This window comes from Gavialis gangeticus, unplaced genomic scaffold, assembly GCF_001723915.1.
Source record: "Gavialis gangeticus isolate Ggan-Ray unplaced genomic scaffold, GavGan_comp1, whole genome shotgun sequence".
NCBI lineage: Eukaryota > Metazoa > Chordata > Crocodylia > Gavialidae > Gavialis > Gavialis gangeticus.
The window spans coordinates 83121885-83130520 of NW_017729024.1; the positions used below are offsets into that span (position 1 = coordinate 83121885).

The window sequence follows — 8636 nt, forward strand, 5'->3', positions numbered from 1 at the left end:
AAACCAACTTCTGCTTAGAAAGCAAGAAATATCTATCGATTTCAGCAGTGGAGCAGAAAAATGCAAAAAATTTTGAACCATTATATTAATCTCAGCAGGTCATGCTTTGAGAATAAATTTATGGAGCTGTTTGTGATCTTGTGGTCATAAAGACTGTCAGATGGCTGTCAGATGTCACTTTTGCTGAAAAACAGCAGCTTTATTATTTTGTGGTTTGTATTATTGTATATAAGTATGTAAAAGCAGAAAATGAAATTAAAAGCAGATGGTGAAATTTTCTGTACTTCAGAATTAACCAAAAAGATTTGTTTTTATGGCATTTGTACCTTTCATTTCATTTTGGCATAATAGAAAAATGCCTTATAAAGTGGTGTTCTGTTATTTTATAGAGATAAGCCTATATTATTCTTATAGGACTTAATTTGGGCTTCATAAATGTTGTTAGTTATTTGTTAAATTGCTTTATAATTTACAGTGGATGGGCTACTTAGTTTTGAATTGGAATGAGCCGAGAACCAGAACTGGTATTTATAGTCACCATTCGTTGGAATAGTGTTGTTGCTAGTTCTAACACTGTCATTTTTACTTCATTATTCTATAGCAGGATATATACAAGTGCCCTTTTTTCTAAAATTTCTATGCAGTATTTTACAACAACAGTTACAAGTACTTAGTTCATAACAGTTGCAGTAACGAAGTGTAAAATTTGCATACGTTGAGATTGGCTTAAATGTTGGTCTTTTCTTTCACCCACTAGTAACAAGACTTGGACCATGTTGATTACTGGGCATGTTTGGTTCTGGTAGTTGATGTAAGTGCAATATAATGGGTCTGAAAAAAATCTATTCTGTTGGTGGTATGTGTGCCAAACGTGCTTTTTCTTGACATCAAAGGGTTAAGGAAAGCGAGTGGTCAGACACAGTAGTAACTGCTGCTTGAGCCAAATATCGATCTTATGTGTTTTATTTCATGCTACATACTTCTTAAATCTGATATCAATATTAATCTGTGTTCAATTGTGTAGGGTTTTTGACAGGGAGAAACTATTATGTTGGTTTTTTTCAATTTATGTAGCATGAGGCTCTATCCTGCCAACTTCTTGGTAAGTAGCTCTGGTGATAAATGGTGGGGCTACTAGCATGACTAAATAGAGAGAGAGAGAGAGAGAGAGAGAGAGAGAGAGAGAGAGAGAGTGTGTGTGTTAGGAAGGGGCTCATAGTATGTAAACATCAGAGTTCATTAATCCCAGCTAAATCTTTTTGTTACAGAGACATTAGAGTGGTTATGGACTTTGACCGTAATGCTCTACTTAGTTGATTGGCAGAAAGACAAAATAACGGTACTAAAAGCCTGAATTCAACCACTCAGAAACCCCTTATTTCTCTGATGGTCATGTAGCTGTAAAACGTGTTGAGGGATGGGGGAAGAGAGTACAAGCTGATGTGAAAAGGTCAGCAATGGAGCATTCTTAATATTTATTGTATAACAACTGTCCTGTGCATTAAGGTAGCTACCTAAACACATTTAGTATACAGCAGGACTGTCTGTATGGCAGCTCCTGGGCTCCCAGCCTGGGCACTGCTTTCCCTACCACTTAGTGGCGGCTGCTGCTGTGTCCAGCCTCCTGCTCCCTCCTACTTTCAGTATCTGTGCCTGGCCCTGGGGGTGGACCAGCACTGTCCCTGGGCTGAGGTAGCCTACAGCTAGGTTGCAGGAGGAGACTTGGGAAGCCTGTGAAGTACATCAGTGTGGTACAGTGGGGTGCCATGCAGTGCTGGGGTGGGCACATGGCACAGCTTGCAGAGCTCAGGGGGACTGGCATAGTGCAGCAGTGAGGCGAGGGGAGCACTTGCTACCTGGTGCAGTTGGGGAGGGGCCATGTGGCATGGCATGCAGGGCATAGGACCACTATCATGGTGGGGAGGGGCTTGCCATGTGGGGTGGGGTGCAGCCTGTGCAGCATATGGCTTGGGGTATGCGAACTGGGATGTGTGGCTGGGGTGTGTGCCTCTGGCCACTCAGAAGGTGGACAGCCCATGTGTACAGGAATTGTCAGTGATAAAATGAGGACTTCTTCTGAACAGGAAAGGTTAGAAAATGTGGGGTTTTGATAAGAGACAGGACTCGGGGAATTATCATCCAGTTCACTTTTCTCGTCTTAAACACTAAAGATGAATTCTTGTTTAAAGCTTCCTGTCTGTTGTGAATATTCTTGTCTTTATTTTTGTACGTTGCTATTTTTCCCATCTCTTCTGTCCCTATGTTGTAACCAAGTAGCCATACTTTTCCCTTTTCAAGTGTTATATAAAGGACTTAACTAAATCAGAAATGTACTTTATAAGCTTTTGTAAGCAGTGTGCTTACTTCATTAGATGCTGTGATGTGATGTAATGTGTCCCTTTACAGTATCTGATGAAATAAGATACTGTCAAGATCTGCTTACAAAAGCTTATGCTATGCTTCTTTGATTTAGTTAGTCTATAACATGAGTGACAAACTCATCTGCCCCACGGAGTTAGATTAAGGTTTCTGGGCCAGTCTGCTGGCTGGATCGGGGTTGACCTCCTGTACAGTGCCTGCAGCACCAGGTCCAGCATGCAGAATGCACTGGCCATGGGACAGACACAGGGTATTTACTGCCTATGGCACATGGGCTGGACCTGGCACTGGAGGCAGCACCGAGGACCAGGACATAATGTGTGCTGTATGCAGCGCCGTCACTTCCGCTTCCGTACGGCCTGATCCAGACTGGCTCTGGAGCCAACACGGAGAGCTGGTCAGGCATGGGCATTGCATGTAGTGCAAGCTCTGGATTGACCCCCTGGGTTGTGCACAGGGTGTGTGGCACTGGGTCCAGCCTGATTATACAGCTCCACAGACCAGATGTTTGATTCCTGTTGTTTGTAAAGTGCAAATATACCATGCCTTTTTCCTGACTTCAAACTAACATAGCTAACTACCTTTCTCTTACTAAAAGGCATCATCAGGGTTTTTATACCAACCAAGATCACCAAGGACCATAAAAGTTTCTTCATATGTTCTGTGTAATGTCAACATGGCTTTAGGGACTATGTTTGTTATTCCAACAAAGAAAAAAACAAAAAACTTTGTTTTTAATCGTGGCATCGTGGAAAAACTACTTAGAAAATGAAGCAGATTCTGCTAAAGGGAAGAGGGGTATATTTCATTAAGCAAATTATTTGAACCTTCACAAAAGTTGCTCTTTGGAAATGCACCATATTGGATGTTCATTTTGTATGTGTATATAATTATAATATTCTGACCCAGTGGTTTTTGTCATGACCATTAAAACTTAATGTTGTTTTCTCATATTTTCCACATTAAAAAAAACCCTAAATTGTGTGTGGAATCAAGGGAAATTAAGGCCAGAAAAGAGTTGGGGTTTTTTTTCTTCATTTCCCCAAATAATAATTGTCTCTTCCTGCTAAGTACTAAATAATTTTAATGATTTAGTTTCTATTTTTCCAAGTATGATTATTTGAACTGTGGAAATAATCAGGGCCCTGTTGGTATAAGTGACATAAAAAGGTGGTAGATGTGGCCCTGATGAGCTCCTAGTGTAATTTGAAACAATAAGCACAAGCTCATTAGCAAAGGAAGTAAGTAGGAGGGGAAGGCAAGGATTACAGGAGTAAGATCACACGGTTATTTACATTGGTTGAAATACAATTCAGAGAAATGGAATCCTTAGCTGATCATTATTATTTATAAATGAACATAATCTATCACTTACCTGCTGGCCAACATAGCCACCACTAGTTGATTTCCTGGAGGTTTTGCCAGAGAAGTGGGTCTGAGAGAGTTACTTGAAAGAGGGAGTACTGGCCTTCAGCTTAATCTGTGTTGAACCTTATTCTATAAATAACTTCCCTGGAAGAAAGCATTGGAGATGTTCATTGAAAAAACAAGAAGAAACAAAAGGAGAACTCATATGGTGACATCAGTTGCAGAGCTATCAGTCTAAGGCCCTGTGTTTAAAATTCAAGAGCACATAAATAGGGAGCACAGAGCTGTGCAAAGCCTTGAAGTTGAAGACAAAACTTAAATTTGATGCAGTGGAAAAAAGGAGCCAGTAACAGGATCTAAGTCTGTCATACATGAGCAGGGAAAATTATTTTAGCAGTTGGGCATTTTTCTGGACTGGAAGTGAGGCCAATAACAAAGGTAGGACAGTATGATGAGGCCTAGACTTTTTGGTTTGTTTGTTTTGCTTTTAAATCACATGGTTCCTTTTGTTTGGCAGAAACATACCAAAAACACAGCCTCTTATGTTGGTATTTCCTTTTGGAATAAAAGTATAGCTTCTGTGGCTGCTTTAACTGGAAGATTGGGAAGTTCTCATCATCTAAATTCACATATCCCATTTTCTGGTATATCAGGTAAAAGCTTCATAAAATCTGTCTGTAACAACTTTTCCTTTTTCTCTTTATATTGCAAACAAGTATCCAGAAGTTTTTGTGAGATACTTCTACTGTGTGGGTGTGTGTATATTCAGTGACACTTTTTCCAATTGTTTTTCTTGAGTGTTTATATAAATTGGACAAATTTATCTTTTGCAGCAAATTTGGCTTCTCCTTCATGTACATGAATATAATGCTTTAAAAGTTAATTTTAATTCTTGACATGCATTGCTACGTTGTGAAGCAGTGTGTATACCCAAGGGGGAAAATTTAAGTGCCTCACATCACTCAACTATTCCTTCTACTGATTAAGGAGTGACATTGTCTCAGATGCCCTTTGGAAGCAGTCAGTCATTTTCAGTCAGAAAGATGTTCACTGAGAAATGAGGCCTTGAAGGGACAAGTGTAACTCACATAAATCGAGGACAAAGTGAATCCCTGGCATTTTTCTTTCTTTTCCAACAGAAGTGTAGGGGATCCCACTTGGAAGTGTTTTTTGATGTGGATGGTGAATCATTTGATGTACGACTGTTTAAATGTAAGATCAGATAGAAAATCAATGCTTGTTCAATACATTTTGAAATATAAAATACAATGCTGCATTAATTTATAGTTACAATGCAAACAGAACATGTAATACAGATGCTTTATGTTTATGTTATACTCTTTATCCTTTCTGAGCAGTATTGATTTGTTTTGCTTTATTAAAAATCCTATTAATTCTGAATTCAGCTTAGGCTCCAAGAAGATTCAAGTGTAAACCAGTGGCACTCAACCTTTTGGCCCTGCAGGCCTGATGAGTGGGACGGGGTTGGTCTGTGGGCCAGATCTGTGTGCAGTTGGTCCATAGGGCTGATCCTGCTGTGTGCTGACATAATCCTGCACCGGTCCAGATTTGTCTGCATGCCAAACCAGATTTGGCTGCATGCTGGTACGATCTAGCATGTGGGGCTACATTTTGTGGCCTGCAGGGCTCGGCATCGGGCCAGAAATTTGGCATCAGGGGAGTGGCAATTAATGCTGCTACTGGTCCCCCCGACCAAATTTCCAGACCCTTGGGAAGTCCCATGGCCTAGATGACACGGCTTCATGAGTCAGATTTGACTCATGGTGGGAGGGAGGGTTAAGCACCCCTGCTCTATATAGTTCTTCACCTTGTTTAGGAGGACTTGCTACTTGATAGCAAAGCTTTGCATCTTGGCAGCAAGTGAAATTCTGTGCACAAGAGCTGAGACACCAACTAATCAGCTTTGGTTATATGTAGCACCAAACCTGAATATTTATTTATGACTTACTGTATTTCAATTCAGTAAGTCATAAATATTTAAGTTTGCTGCTACAACACGAAACCATGTTGGCTGTTACATTTGTAGTGTCATAGGAAACAGTTCAGTAGTAGAAGTAGGCTGTAAATTGGGTTTGGGGAAAAACTACATACAGGTTTCCCTTTCCAAGTTCTGGGGTTAGGTTCCTGAAAGTTCCCATCGTTGGCAAGACAAAAGGCTTATGGGAAAAATGGCAGGTGGTGGGCTAATGTGCAGCCACAGAAAACTGTGGTTACTCAAAAATGTATATTGTGGTAGCCAAAATGGTACATAGATTATTAAGTGTGGATACTTAAAATCATGGTTAGCGAGGGAAACCTGTAACTAATTTCGCTGTCAGTTAAATGATGCCAGTGGAGTTGACAAAAGGATAGCTATGAATTGTTTAACAGATCTCAAATAGATGAAATACTCTTTGAATCTTCAAACAGACTCTCGTTTGGTTTAGTCTTCCAAATTACAAAATATCATTGAGAACTTCAGCTTTATTTTGCATTTGTGTGCTTAAGGACACTCATGGTCTCTAGTGTAATACCATCTCAGTTCAGTAGCCCATTCTAGTTCAACAAAAATGTGAATGAAGTTCATCCCATGCTTAAGTATATTTCTTAACAGGAATAGAATTAAATATGTACTTAAAAGTCTTGCTGAACTAGTGCATATATCAAGGATTTTTTGGATTATGAATATTTTTCTGTTTAATTTTGAAATACAGAACATTAAAAAAGAGTAGTTTTTGATGCATGTATTGTATAACATGGAATTGAATAAATGGTGGTTTAATATATAGACTACCTCCTTGAGTCTAATTAATTGGGGGGATTAAAATTGTTCATTTTAAAATGCTAGTTTTAGCTCAGTTCTAGCTGGAAAATATACAATACAGATAAGGACAATCTACAGTTGTTATTTGAATGTAGTTGCATGTATATTACTTTTTCAGGAAGAGAGTGGTTTATGTACTTATCTTGCTTTAAAAAAAGCAAGTGGAAATTTTTTTAAACTGCAGTTCTTTGAATGTAGTATTGTGGTGTGTGGTTCTTTGTTTCTGTGCTGTAGATGGGCATTGGACAATCAGAAGGCATATTTCTATTTTTAAATGTTTTAATTTGAGCACACCTTAGTTACCATTGTGATTCTGGAGCTTGGGTCAATCAACAGTGCAATGCAAGTGCAACTGTGGTGCTAATGTTAACAGGATTTTTTTCATTTAAACTTAGGTTAGAGGTATTTGCAAGGATAAAAAAAGTATTTTAGAGGCCATCAAATTTTCTACCATGTTACTAGAAAGTTTTTTTCTTCTCTTATAGTAAGGTCATTGCACATTTGTCTGGCCTGTTGATACTATTGCATGTGGTCATGACATGATACTGTGAAACCACACAGTGTAGAGGTAGCAGAATTAAGCAGAAATCCAAATATGTTTTGTAAAGCTGTTTAAATCTTTAGATCTGAATTGTACCCATGCATCCGCAGTCATGCAGCTGGCTAAAAGTAGTTATTGTTATTAATTTTAAGTGTGTTTGTGTATGTAGCTTTTCTGTTAGGTTAAGCCTTCTGAATTCAATTAACAAAAGGAAATACAAAGAAAGGCACCAACATGCTTGTGGATTTAGTGGTGGTATTTCCTTTTTTTTCCCTTTTGCTCTTATTTGATTCTGGCGTTATCAGCAGGTTGTAGAATGAAACTAAACCCTAGAATCTGAAAGAATTTAAGATAATTTAGCAGGTAAGAGTTGAAACTTGCCTCTGCAGATGGTGGGGTCAGATGCTCTCTTGAGAGAAGTCATATTTGTTCACAGCAGACTTTGCTAATGGGCTTTTACAATTTAATGAGTCTAAAGCCAATATTAAGGAAAATATGCAGACAGGGGATTACTTTATTCCTGATCATCTTTGACGGTAATGTCTACCTCTGTCATCCTGAGACTATGCTCTATTACAGCAGAAAGCTGTCATGAAGGGGGAGTGTTTTGGCCCCTGAGTGAGTTGGGTCCAGCCTCAATTGTGAGACATCATCTAGCTGCTAGGGATCAGGTAGTGAATAGAGGCAGCCTCAGTGGATAGAGAGACCTACAGGGAGTAGGAAGGTTCCTGCATCAGGCCGTGTGGTAGGAAGGGTTGGATAACTGACATGCTGAATGTTTTTTTCAGAAGAAATAAAGCTAAATTTGGGGTTGATGGGGTGCAAAAAGACCAGAAGCAGACTCTGGTTATTAGGGCTGTGCAAAGCTTTAGTTGCTGATTCGATTTGGAGGCGATTCGGCAGCCGAATATCTGAATCCAAATCAAATCAGGAGACCTATTAATTTCTGAATCGGAAGCCTCCGATTCGAAGAGGTTTGATGATTTGGATATAGACTTTCATAGACTTTCGTAGACATTTGGGCTGGAAGGGACCTCGGAAGATCATTGAGTCCAGCCCCCCACCCAAAGGGCAAGAAGTCAGCTGGGGTCATAGGATCCCAGCAAGATAAGCATCCAGTTTGCTCTTGAAGGTGTTCAATGTAGGTGCTTGAACCACCTCCGATGGCAGGCTGTTCCAGACCTTGGGGGCTCGGACAGTAAAGAAATTCTTCCTTATGTCCAGCCTGAAACGGTCTCGCAGTAGTTTATGACCGTTTGACCTCGTCATCTCTTGGGGTGCTGTGGTGAACAAACGTTTCCCCAGATCCTGGTGGTCACCTCTGATAAACTTATAGGTGGCCATCAGATCACCCCTGAGCCTGCGCTTTTCCAGGCTAAAGAGCCCCATGGCTCTCAATCCGTTGTCATAAGGTCTGTTTTCCTGACCTCTGATCATGTGCGTGGCTCTTCTCTGGACTCTCTCAAGCTTCTCCACATCCTTTTTGAATTGTGGAGCCCAAAACTGGATGCAGTACTCCAGCTG

At 40.0% G+C, this 8636-nt stretch overlaps 1 protein-coding gene across 2 annotated transcripts in view; it reads left to right on the forward strand.

Annotated features, from left to right (window-relative positions):
• SEMA4D (semaphorin 4D) overlaps positions 1-8636 on the forward strand; it is a 183969-nt gene that overhangs the window by 38153 nt on the left and 137180 nt on the right. The window contains exon 1 of one of the 2 annotated variants that reach the window (XM_019517307.1): positions 3944-4185. The exons of the other annotated variant lie outside the window; for it this stretch is intronic. The gene's annotated coding sequence lies outside the window, so the exon portion shown is untranslated. Of the gene's footprint in view, positions 1-3943; positions 4186-8636 lie in introns of those variants that run through there. 2 annotated transcript variants of the gene reach the window in all.